Here is a 13,468-nt window from a genome sequence, read left to right on the forward strand (position 1 = left end):
CCCCCCCCTCCCCCGTTTTCTAAAAAATAAAAATTTGTTAAGCGCAAGTGTATAAAAAGTCATAGATGTCAAAATATGCTCTCAGCCAGCCGCGTGTTACATTAAGCGAAAGTAATAGTGTGGACATTTGTTAAGTATAAGATTTTGAGAAGGCACCTTTAATAAAGAATTGTTAAGTCCAAGTGTATAAAAAGCCACAAATGGCAAAATATGCTCTCAGCTAGTTGCAGGCTACATTAAGCGAAATTAATAGTGTGGACATTTGTTAAGTATAAGATTTTGAGAAGGCACCTTTAAAAATATTAGAGCTGGTAGGCCCAAAGAAGGCCCTCGCAAGTTTCTCTTTTTTAATGTGCTAAGTATAAAGGCTTAGTGTTTCTTTTCCTGTTTAACTTGTTAAGTATAAGGATTTGAGAAGGCGCCTTTTCAAATAACAAATTTGGTAGCCCCAAAGAAGTCCAGTCAAACCACCAAAGTAAACAGGGGTAAAAAGCACATCATAATTTAGTGCGAGCAGATCGTCGCCCAACTCACCAAAAGTAATGAGGGTGCAGAACAGCAGGCATAAGGCGAAGCTTTTTATTTCAAGCCAACCTTTGAAATGTAGGCTACTAACTCAGGCGCCACCCACCGAAAAGGCTACCAGTTCAAGCGCCACCCACCGAAAATAATGAGAAAACAGAAGGGCAAGCACAAGTAGAGTAGAGGGAGCCTTAGAGGAGGACCTAGGAGCACACGAAAAACAAAGGTGCTAATTGATTCCCATCTATTAAAGGAATGTGCTAATACAGTTTTTTTTTTCCATGACTTCTTGATGGCTAAAATAGACCTTTAAAACGGAGGCAAGCAGGTTGAGCTTTCTCTGCATAGATGCAGGCCTATTTATAGGCAATTGTTGAGAGAGAGGCGAATGGGGCAGATTGCCTTGGTGGCCTTCCATACAACCACGCATTGAGGGGAAGAGGATGAAGAATGATGGTGAAGTACAGAGAGGGACAGAGATTCCATCGTAGGGACGGGGTGAGGGCTAGGGTGGTGATTAGACACGACAAATCCTATAGGCATCAGGCAACCCACCTCCGGTGGCACCGAGGACAGTAGCGAGGAAAGAAGGAAAGGGATGAAGGGACAGAAAGGACACGATGCATATCGCGAACAGAGGGGAGATGTACGGCAACCACGCCCGCACTTCGGGATCCCTGACACACCGTCGGAGTGTGTGTACAGCCGAGAGAGAAGAAGGCCATAGGAGAGGGCGACAACCCTCCGCACCTTGCGGGATCTGCAAGAGCAACGTGTGCGACTTGGTATATGCCACAGCAGTAGCCAGATCTAGGCCGATCCCGCTCAAGGATAGAGAGGGCGAACGGTTCGAACAGAGGAAGGACAGACCGTGCGAGAAAAGGGGGACACAACATGTAACCCCTCCGAGAACTCAGCAGATCTGGGCCGATCTAGAGGGGAAACGAGGCGGGGCGGGCAGTATGTAAGCCCGCTCAGCATGGGCGAACGGATTGGAGAGGGGGAGAACTGACCGTGTGAGGAAAGGAGAAGGCGACACGTAACCCCTGTTAGAACTGAACGTTTAATATATCTATAGATAATCCTAATTGGATTATAATTAATATTTAAATCTGTTGGAAATAAATCAATTAAGATTTAAATATTTATTGGAGTAGGAATCCTAATGTAAGGTAATGAATTCTCGAAATACGAAAGTTAGACTTCATCCAGAATCAACCAAGGGTCGTGTTGGTGAGCTTTGGAAAAGCCAAAGATGTCAAAATCACCAAAAATGCATTGGAAACGAGTCCACGAGAGCAAATAGTGCAAAACCTGCACTGGAGCAAAACTGCTCTCCAGGACCGGTCCGTGGCAAGGAGGGACCGGTCCTATCGGCTGGTGGTTGCGGAGATCCTTGAGGCAACCGGTCCCTGGCAGGGAGAGACCGGTTCCCGAACGTGATCCCAGCGAGAAAAGCCAAAATTTGGCTAAGTCCCGAAAATCTTGCTCTCGGGAACCGGTCTCTCGGTCAAGGAACGGTCTCCCGGGGACCGGTCTCTCAGGGAAGGACCGGTTCCCGAACGCGTGACCCGAGCTGAAGCTCTCGGGGACCGGTCCCAAGTCGGGGAGACCGGTCCCTCTGGGCGAAAAATGCCCAGTGAGGGGCAGTGCACAAGAGTAAAAGGTGGGGGACTTATGTGGATATTGTTACAATATGAGGTGAATAGGACCCCTCCCCTCTCTCATCTCCTCATTCCACTCTCCCTCTCTCTCACACTCTTTCTCCCTCTCTCTCTAGTAAGAGAAAAACAAAGGAAAGAACAAGAAGGAGAAGAAAAGAGATGGAAAAGAAGAAAGAAAAGGAAGGAGAAGAAAAAGGAGATCAAGCTTGGAAGGCTTTTGGACCTCTCCCTTTTCCTCTCTTCTCATTTGGAGGCTACACAAAAGGTAGGCTTCTAACCCTAGCTTATGAAACTTAGGGTTTTTAGGTTTTGGGCTTTGAAAATGGGGTCAAATGGACCCCCAGCACCATTATTGGTGGATGAAAGCTAGAGTCAGGGTTTCAAATTGCAAATGGCAAGATGGGAACCCTAGGGCTCCAAAATAGGGTTTTTGATAAAGTATGAATTGATCTCATTTGAGACCTTGTAAACCTAATTGGTAGGTGCCAAAACGCGGAGGCGAAGTCGGATTTAGCATTCGTCAAGTGGGTCGAGAGCTATCGGCAAAATAAGGCCTATTGAGCATCATTTTGGACCAAGAAGACCGAGACTTCATCGTAACGTTCGTTGGAGGGCACTTCTAGAGCCTCCATACCCTCAAGAGGTGGGGGGTGTCACCCCGTAGCATCCGGATTTCTCCTTATGTCTAAGTTAATTTTATTCATCATATGTTGATTGTGCATTATAGGATTAGTAGAAGCATATTTCCACTCCTTGCATGCTTACTTAGTAGTGTAGCGGTATGGGCTTAACACTTGGACTAGGGAGGCATGAGGATTGGGTCTTGAGACATAGAATCCTATAGTGGCAAAAGTGATGAACTTAGACATAGCCTAGTAGAGTGGCATTGACTAGTGTGGTAGAAACACTAAACTTGAACGAGTGGCATGTCGACTAGTTCGAAGATATTACTACAACGACTGAACGAGTGGCATCGAGTCTAGTGTAGTAAACATGACATGATTCTTGGGATAGTAGAGGTCTCGGCATCTAGGATGCATTGTATATTGTGCAGCAGAGGCACATTGACCCTTGTAGATAAGGTATCCTCTTGTGAGGATTGGATCATACTCACTAGTCTGTTTTCGCTGTCGGTGGTCGCTCCACCGTGGCACGAGTCTCCGGAGTACTTCACTAGGGGCAGACGTAGTTGTCCCGCAGACGGTCTCGGTGTGCGAGGACAGCTTCTCCTCACCTATGAGATTGAGAGTGAGTCGAGGGTTTAACCTACGGGTTAACCAAGTAGATTGGGTAATAAATATGGAATGCATAGTAAACTTGCATTATTACCTTGAGTAGACATAGTGTATGTTGTAGTTTACATTACTATACACTTTTATATGCTCATGACATAATACTAGCATGATAGTAGTTGTTGCATACATTATTATCATTGATGGCACGATAGAGTAGTTGCAGTTTGTTTCTATATATCTATCTATCTCTCTATCTGTGCCAGCTTAGACCTAGTGGGAAAGCCGGCGGCGTCGACGGCCGAACCCACTGGGAACTATATTTATATAGTTCTCGCCCCATGTGGTTTGGGGTACAGGTACACACAAGGGCGAGCCGAGCGAGGATCGCGGCAAGGGCATAGCGCCCTAAGTGAGTTTGTTAGTAGCTTTTCCCTTATGCATTAGAGTACCCCCGTATACGAGACATGATGTGTATTTTGGATAGATATCGAAGAGCTACTTGTATTTTTTGAAAGACATGTATTTACATTTTGGCAGATGAAAATGTAATGTAATCAACTTATGTAAATGTTGAATGATTGTAATAGCTAGATATTTCTCTCTTTATACACTTGTACATTCGCTCGTGGTTCTTGCTCTTAGTTATAGTGCACTAGTGTGCATCGTGATTGATCATGTATGTTATTTAAGCAATTCCTGGGTGCTTAATTATACTTGATCAGGTTGTTTGGCCTTGGGCGGACAGGAAAGGTGCTGTCCGTTCGGCGTCCGTCCGCCGCGCCCGAACCGTGCCAAATTGGTAGCGGCATCAGGGCGGGGGCGTGACAGAGTTGTTGGTATCAGAGCAATTAAGAACAAGTAAAGAGAGAGTCTAGGATGGACCTAGGAGACCTAGGTTGGCAACCCTAAGGTGATAAGTACGTAAGAGAAACGTAAACCTATATCGGTTGAGGAAGAATCCGATTAGGTCGGATCGAGTATAGATCTCTAGTGTGGCTAGAGATAGATCCGAGCGGTGTTAGTTCTGAGCTCGAGGAGTTTGTGTTGGCGGCCGACAACACGACGCTAAGAGTTAGGACTAATACAATGGTGTACGTCCGCTTATGGCGGAGTTGAGTCGCGTAATATGGTGTATACGACGGAGTTAAGTGGGTTAGATGACTGACCCGGTTGTTGCGTTGCAGGAACAATGTCCCCAAGACGCTACGTGCGTAGGTCCGTTCCAGCACCATCTCCTGAGGTGCCCTAGGAAGCCGGATCTAGTGAGGTGTAGGAGTTACGGGCGCAAGTGTCGGCATTGACCGGCATTGTCCAACGCCAGGAGAGTCGATTCGAGCAGCTCCAAGGGCTTATGGAGCGGCATTTTGCGGCGGCAATTGCAACTGCGACTGAGGGCCGTGGTCCGCCCGTGCCTCCAGCCCGTGCGCCTACGGTGGCTGAGGGCGAGGGCATTGCGGCAGTTCCTGTGGCGGTACGTCCTCCGCCGGCAAGCGTTCCTCCAGCGGCGTCGTGTTCTATGACACCCAATGCGACGACATTGGGGGCGGAGAGGGAGCGCGCGCTTGCGGCTCTCGAGAAGTTCCGAAAGTTCAATCCACTGACCTTCGAGGGAGAGAAGGTCGAGCCATGGATGGTTGAGTCGTGGGTGGACTCAATGGAGACCTTGTTCGAGGACCTCTACACGTTGGAGAGGGACAAGGTCTACCTCGCCACTCATTGTTTGGAACGAACAGCGCAGGTTTGGTGGAAGCGAATCAAGAGAAACCGAGCTTCCGACCTTCCGCCGTTGACGTGGGAGGAGTTTCGGGGATTGTTCTACGTCAACTACTTCCCCAACAGCGAGAAGAAAGAGCTCCTGGAGCAGTTTCGAAAGTTGAAGCAAGGTAGCCGTACGGTAGCGGAATATGAGCGGGAGTTCTCTCACATCATTGACTGCGTCCCCGACGTAGTGCAGGATGACAGGGATCGAGCCAATTGGTTCGAGCGAGGGCTCCGGGCTGATATCTGCCGGGCGGTGCACATTCTGAAGCTCACTACCTTCGCGGAGGTGCTCGACAGAGCGTTGTGGGCGGAGCAAGGAAACGCTCACATCCGGGAGGAGCGAGAAGCGTCCGAGAAGGACGGTGGTAAGAAGCGGGCTCAAAGTAGTTCGAGAGCTCAATCGAAGTCGAGGAGGCCCCAGAAGTACCCGCGAACGCAATCCAAGGGCCGCGGACCGCAGCGGTGCACAATCTGTGGTGGGAACCACGAGCCGAGGAAGTGTGATCAGCGGGAGGGGAAGTGCTTCACGTGTGGACAGGCGGGCCATATCAGCCGCTATTGTCTAGTGAGGGCTTCGCCTGCCCCTTCAGTCTCATCGGCTCCGGCGACTCCGGCGCATTATGGAGGAGTCCCACCTGCTGCGTCATCGGTTGGACGTGCGATGGTACCACGCCAACCTGAGGCGACGAGATTGACTCCGAGTGGACGGGTGTTCGCCGCCCAAACTCAATCCGAGGAACCTGCTAAGGCGGAGGATCGCCATGTACTCGCAGGTATGGTTCTAATTAACGGAGTTTGCTCCAGGGCTATGTTTGATACAGGTGCTATGCATTTATTCATCAGTAGGTCATTTGCATGCATGCATGACATAGAACTACAAGAGAGTAAAAGCACTTGGAGAGTATCGGGCCCCGGACGTGATTTTCTAGTTCGTAAGGAGTGTTCGGCTTGTCCAGTATGGCTAGGCGACTGGATAATGCCCATCCGTATGTTAGTGCTCAAGAAGTTGAAAGACTTCGATGTCATTCTAGGAATGGATTGGCTCTCGAAGTACTATGCGACTATTCACTGCAGAAGTAAAGTGATTACGTTTCGTGAGCCGGGCCAGGAAGAGTTCATCTACCGGGCTTGTAGAAGCTCATACTTCGCCGCCACGGTATCGGCGACGAGAACAAGAAAGCTAGTTAACAGCGGTTGTACGGCCTACTTGGCGACCGTTGTAGAAGTCGAGAGGACGACTCCTACGCTCGAGGAGCTGTCTGTGGTTCGGGAATTTTCAGATGTATTTCCAGCGGAGTTACCGGGAATGCCACCAGACCGGAAGATCGAGTTCATGATAGACTTGGTTCCCGGAACCGCGCTTATCTCGAAGGCTACGTATCGGATAGCGCCAGCAGAATTGAAGAAGTTGCGGGCTCAGTTATTGGATCTCCTTGATAAGGAATTTATACGGCCAAGTGTATCGCCGTAGGGAGCCCCGGTTCTATTCCTGCGAAAGAAGGACGGATCGTTTCGACTCTGCGTAGATTATCGCGAGTTGAACAAAGTCACGATCAAGAACAAGTACCCGTTACCAAAGATTGACGATTTGTTTGATCAGTTGCAAGGGTCTCGGGTTTATTCAAAAATTGACCTGCAGTCCGGTTATCACCAACTCAAGATCAAGCCGGAAGATGTGTAAAAGACCGCGTTTCGTACGCGGTATGGACACTACGAATTCACGGTCATGCCATTTGGGCTCACTAACGCCCCGGCAGCGTTCATGGATCTAATGAACCGTGTCTTCAATGCGTACTTGGACCGATTTGTCGTGGTCTTCATAGACGACATCTTGATCTATTCTCGTAGCAACGAGGAACATGCCGAGCATTTGAGAATAGTGCTTCAAGTCCTTCAGGAGGAGAAGCTATATGCTAAGTTTAAGAAATGCGACTTTTGGCTCCGAGAGGTTGCATTTCTTGGGCATGTCATTTCCGAGGGAGGAGTATCTGTTGACCCGAGGAAAGTGGAGGCGATCAAGGATTGGCCTCGCCCGACTAACGTCACGGAAGTTCGAAGCTTCATGGGTTTAGCGGGTTATTATAGACGGTTTGTGGAGGGATTCTCGAAGATTGTGGGTCCACTTACCCGTCTGACTCGGAAAGGCACCAAGTTCATTTGGAGTGACGAATGCGACCAGAGTTTTCAAAAGTTGAAGGATAGATTAACTTCGACTCCGGTGCTCGTCTTACCGGTGCAAGACGAAGACTTTGTGGTGTATAGCGACGCGTCACATTCGGGCTTAGAGTGTGTGCTGATGCAAGGCGGGAAAGTGATCGCTTATGCGTCCCGTCAGCTGAAGAGCTATGAGAAGAATTACCCTGTCCACGATTTAGAGTTGGTCGCAGTGGTGTTTGTCCTCAAGTTATGGAGGCACTACTTGTATGGCGCGCGTTGCGAGATATACACGGACCACAAGAGTCTAACATACCTATTCACGCAAAAGGAGCTCAATATGCGACAGCAGCGGTAGTTGGAATTGCTAAAGGATTTTGATGTTACAATCCTATACCACCCCGAAAAAGCAAACGTGGTGGCCGACGCACTTAGCAGAAAGTCAGTGGAGAATCTTGCTATGTTGGTCACACATCAGGAGCCACTGTGGAGAGAGATGGAGCGATTAGATCTCGAAGTGGTAGCTCCGAAAATCCCGTCTATGCTTATGGCTCTCGTTGTCCAACCGACCTTGTTGGAGCAGATTAAGAGTTTGCAATTTGCAGACCCCAATCTCCAAAAGGTGTGGCCGGACATCAAGAGTGGACGCGGCGGTGATTTCAGGGTAGATGCTGAGGGTGCGCTTCGGTTTCGAAACCGATGGTGCGTACCAGAGAACGAGGAGGTCTGGAAGTTAATATTGCAAGAGGCACATCGGACTCCTTATAGTATTCACCCGGGTGGCACTAAGATGTACCGTGATCTGAAGATGCAGTACTGGTGGCCGGGCATGAAAGCAGACATTGGGCGCTATGTAGCGCAGTGCCTTGTATGCCAGCAAGTGAAGGCTGAGCGTCGATTTCCAGCGGGAAAGCTCCAAAGTTTACCTATTCCTGTTTGGAAATGGGAGAATATAGCCATGGACTTCGTGGTCGGATTGCCCCGTTCGACGGGTGGCCACGATGCGATCTGGGTGATTGTGGATCGTATGACCAAGTCGGCACACTTTCTACCGATTCACACCACCTGGTCGGGTGACAGATTAGCGTAGGTATATCTAGATGAAGTTGTGAGGTTGCACGGGGTTCCAAAGTCGATCGTGTCAGATCGAAATCCTCTTTTTACTTCGCTTTTTTGGAAGAACCTGCAGGAAGCACTTGGCACACGACTCGAGTTCAGTACCGCGTTTCATCCTCAGACAAATGGGCAGTCAGAGAGGACTATACAAATTCTGGAGGATATGTTGCGGGCGTGTGTCATTGACTACAAGGGTAGTTGGGCAAACCATTTCAGGATGGCCGAGTTCGCCTACAATAACAGTTATCAAGCTAGCATTGGGATGGCACCGTTCGAGGTCCTATATGGACGGAAGTGCCGATCCCCTATATGTTGGAGCGATGTAGGTGAACCTGCGGCACTGGGCTCAGACATATTGCAAGAGGCGGAAAAGAAGGTCCGTCTCGCTCGCGAGAGGTTACTTACAGCTCAGTCGAGGCAAAAGTGCTATTCTGACAAACGCCGTAGAGATTTGGAATTCGCGGTAGGTGACCGCGTTTTCCTGAAGGTTTCGCCGATGAGAGGTGTGAAACACTTCGGAGTGCGGGGAAAGCTAAGTCCCCGATATATCGGACCGTTCGAAGCGTTGGAACGTATTGGAGCAGTAGCATATAGACTGGCATTACCGCCGAAGCTCGCAGGCGTGCATAATGTGTTCCACGTCTCCAACCTTCGTAAGTATATTCCCAATCCCGAGCATGTTATGTACTACGAACCGCCAGATCTACAAGAGGTTTGAGCTATGAAGAATTTCCGGCGATGATTATTACTTGAGAAGTGCGAAAATTGAGGAACCGCGAGATTCCCTACGTGAAGATTCATTGGACCAATCACAGCGATCGTGAGGCTACGTGGGAACTCGAGGAATCGATGAAAGTGCATTATCCTCATCTGTTCACGGAAATGCATTGAGGTATGAGTTGTTGAATTCGTTTCGAAGACGAAACTCCTTTTTAGGAGGGGAGGATGCAAGGAAGTGAATTCTCGAAATACGAGAGTTAGACTTCATCCAGAATCGATCAAGGGTCGTGTTGGTGAGCTTTGGAAAAGCCAAAAATGTCAAATCACCAAAAGTGCATTGGAAACGAGTCCACGAGAGCAAATAGTGCAAAATCTGCACTGGAGCAAAACTGCTCTCGGGGACCGGTCCCTGGCAGGAAGGGACCTGTCCCATCGGCTGGTGGTTGCGGGGATCCTTGAGGCAACCGGTCCCTGGCAGGGAAAGACCGGTCTCCGAACGTGATCCGAGCGAGAAAAGCCAAAATTTGGCTAAGTCCCGAAAATCCTGCTCTCGGGAACCAGTCTTTCGGTCAAGGACCGGTCTTCCGGAGACCGATCTCTCAGGGAAGGACCGGTTTCCGAATGCGTGACCCGAGCTGAAGCTCTCGGGGACCGGTCCCAAGTCGGGAAGACCGGTCCCTCTAGGCGAAAAATGCCCAGTGAGGGGCAGTGCACAGGAGTAAAAGGTGGGGGACTTATGTGGATATTGTTACAATATGAGGTGAATGGGACCCCTCCTCTCTCTCATCTCCTCATTCCACTCTCCCTTTCTCTCACACTCTTTCTCCCTCTCTCTCTAGCAAGAGAAGAACAAAGGAAAGAACAAAAAGGAGAAGAAAAGAGAAGGAAAAGAAGGAAGAAAAGGAAGGAGAAGAAGAAGGAGATCAAGCTTGGGAGGCTTTTGGACCTCTCCCTCTTCCTCTCTTCTCATTTGGAGGCTACACAANACACTTCGGAGTGCGGGGAAAGCTAAGTCCCCGATATATCGGACCGTTCGAAGCGTTGGAACGTATTGGAGCAGTAGCATATAGACTGGCATTACCGCCGAAGCTCGCAGGCGTGCATAATGTGTTCCACGTCTCCAACCTTCGTAAGTATATTCCCAATCCCGAGCATGTTATGTACTACGAACCGCCAGATCTACAAGAGGTTTGAGCTATGAAGAATTTCCGGCGATGATTATTACTTGAGAAGTGCGAAAATTGAGGAACCGCGAGATTCCCTACGTGAAGATTCATTGGACCAATCACAGCGATCGTGAGGCTACGTGGGAACTCGAGGAATCGATGAAAGTGCATTATCCTCATCTGTTCACGGAAATGCATTGAGGTATGAGTTGTTGAATTCGTTTCGAAGACGAAACTCCTTTTTAGGAGGGGAGGATGCAAGGAAGTGAATTCTCGAAATACGAGAGTTAGACTTCATCCAGAATCGATCAAGGGTCGTGTTGGTGAGCTTTGGAAAAGCCAAAAATGTCAAATCACCAAAAGTGCATTGGAAACGAGTCCACGAGAGCAAATAGTGCAAAATCTGCACTGGAGCAAAACTGCTCTCGGGGACCGGTCCCTGGCAGGAAGGGACCTGTCCCATCGGCTGGTGGTTGCGGGGATCCTTGAGGCAACCGGTCCCTGGCAGGGAAAGACCGGTCTCCGAACGTGATCCGAGCGAGAAAAGCCAAAATTTGGCTAAGTCCCGAAAATCCTGCTCTCGGGAACCAGTCTTTCGGTCAAGGACCGGTCTTCCGGAGACCGATCTCTCAGGGAAGGACCGGTTTCCGAATGCGTGACCCGAGCTGAAGCTCTCGGGGACCGGTCCCAAGTCGGGAAGACCGGTCCCTCTAGGCGAAAAATGCCCAGTGAGGGGCAGTGCACAGGAGTAAAAGGTGGGGGACTTATGTGGATATTGTTACAATATGAGGTGAATGGGACCCCTCCTCTCTCTCATCTCCTCATTCCACTCTCCCTTTCTCTCACACTCTTTCTCCCTCTCTCTCTAGCAAGAGAAGAACAAAGGAAAGAACAAAAAGGAGAAGAAAAGAGAAGGAAAAGAAGGAAGAAAAGGAAGGAGAAGAAGAAGGAGATCAAGCTTGGGAGGCTTTTGGACCTCTCCCTCTTCCTCTCTTCTCATTTGGAGGCTACACAAGAGGTAGGCTTCTAACCCTAGCTTATGAAACTTAGGGTTTTTAGGTTTTGGGCTTTGAAAATGGGGTCAAATGGACCCCCAGCACCATTATTGGTGGATGAAAGCTAGAGTCAGGGTTTCAAATTGCAAATGGCAAGATGGGAACCCTAGGGCTCCAAAATAGGGTTTTTGATAAAGTATGAATTGATCTCATTTGAGACCTTGTAAACCTAATTGGTAGGTGCCAAAACGCGGAGGCGAAGTCGGATTTAGCATTCGTCAAGTGGGTCGAGAGCTATCGGCAAAATAAGGCCTATTGAGCATCATTTTGGACCAAGAAGACCGAGACTTCATCGTAACGTTCGTTGGAGGGCACTTCTAGAGCCTCCATACCCTCAAGAGGTGGGGGGTGTCACCCCGAAGCATCCGGATTTCTCCTTATGTCTAAGTTAATTTTATTCATCATATGTTGATTGTGCATTATAGGATTAGTAGAAGCATATTTCCACTCCTTGCATGCTTACTTAGTAGTGTAGCGGTATGGGCTTAACACTTGGACTAGGGAGGCATGAGGATTGGGTCTTGAGACATAGAATCCTATAGTGGCAAAAGTGATGAACTTAGACATAGCCTAGTAGAGTGGCATTGACTAGTGTGGTAGAAACACTAAACTTGAACGAGTGGCATGTCGACTAGTTCGAAGATATTACTACAACGACTGAACGAGTGGCATCGAGTCTAGTGTAGTAAACATGACATGATTCTTGGGATAGTAGAGGTCTCGGCATCTAGGATGCATTGTATATTGTGCAGCAGAGGCACATTGACCCTTGTAGATAGAGTATCCTCTTGTAAGGATTGGATCATACTCACTAGTCTATTTTCGCTGTCGGTGGTCGCTCCACCGTGGCACGAGTCTCTGGAGTACTTCACTAGGGGCAGACATAGTTGTCCCGTAGACGGTCTCGGTGTGCGAGTGTAGCTTCTCCTCACCTATGAGATTGAGAGTGAGTCGAGGGTTTAACCTACGGGTTAACTAAGTAGATTAGGTAATAAACATGGAATGCATAGTAAACTTACATTATTACCTTGAGTAGACATAGTGTATGTTGTAGTTTACATTACTATGCACTTTTATATGCTCATGACATAATACTAGCATGATAGTAGTTGTTGCATGCATTATTATCATTGATGGCACGATAGAGTAATTGCAGTTTGTTTCTATATATCTATCTATCTCTCTATCTGTGCCAGCTTAGATCTAGTGGGAAAGCCGGCGACATCGGCGGCTGAACCCACTGGGAACTATATTTATATAGTTCTCGCCCCATGTGGTTTTGGGATACAGGTACACACAGGGGCGAGCCGAGCGAGGATAGCGGCAAGGGCATAGCGCCCTAAGTGAGTTAGTTAGTAGCTTTTCCCTTATGCATTAGAGTACCGCCGTGTACGAGACATGATGTGTATTTTGGATAGATATCGGAGAGCTACTTGTATATTTTGGAAGACATGTATTTATATTTTGGCAGATGAAAATGTAATGTAATCAACTTATGTAAATGTTGAATGGTTGTAATAGCTAGATATTTCTCTCTTTATACACTTGTACATTCACTCGTAGTTCTTGCTCTTAGTTATAGTGCACTAGTGTGCATCGTGATTGATCATGTATGTTATTTAAGCAATTCCTGGGTGCTTAATTATACTTGATCAGGTTGTTTGGCCTTGGGCGGACAGGAAAGGTACTGTCCGTTCGGCGTCCGTCCGCCGTGCCCAAACCGTGCCAAATTGGTAGCGGCATCGGGGCGGGGGCGTGACACCTAAATATATTAGGATTGGGGTACGTTTTGGTGGAGTTTTATAAATAGCTCTTGATGGGATGCTTTTCGAGGGAGTAGGTACGAGAGAATGCCTTCTTGGGTGCAACAGTACTAGGAGAGAGAAAATATATGCTTTGAGTGCACCTAGTGCATGGATGCATGTAGAGAGTTGTCTTCTTTGTGGCTTTATAGAAACCGAGAGAAGGGTAAAAGAGATTCAAAAAGAGAGCTCGGTTTGTAGCTACTCTATTGTAGAAGAGGAGTCAGGTGTAATCTTCTTTTATTTAATGACTCTTATTTTACCCGCATATTT

Source organism: Ananas comosus, linkage group 21, assembly GCF_001540865.1.
Source record: "Ananas comosus cultivar F153 linkage group 21, ASM154086v1, whole genome shotgun sequence".
NCBI lineage: Eukaryota > Viridiplantae > Streptophyta > Magnoliopsida > Poales > Bromeliaceae > Ananas > Ananas comosus.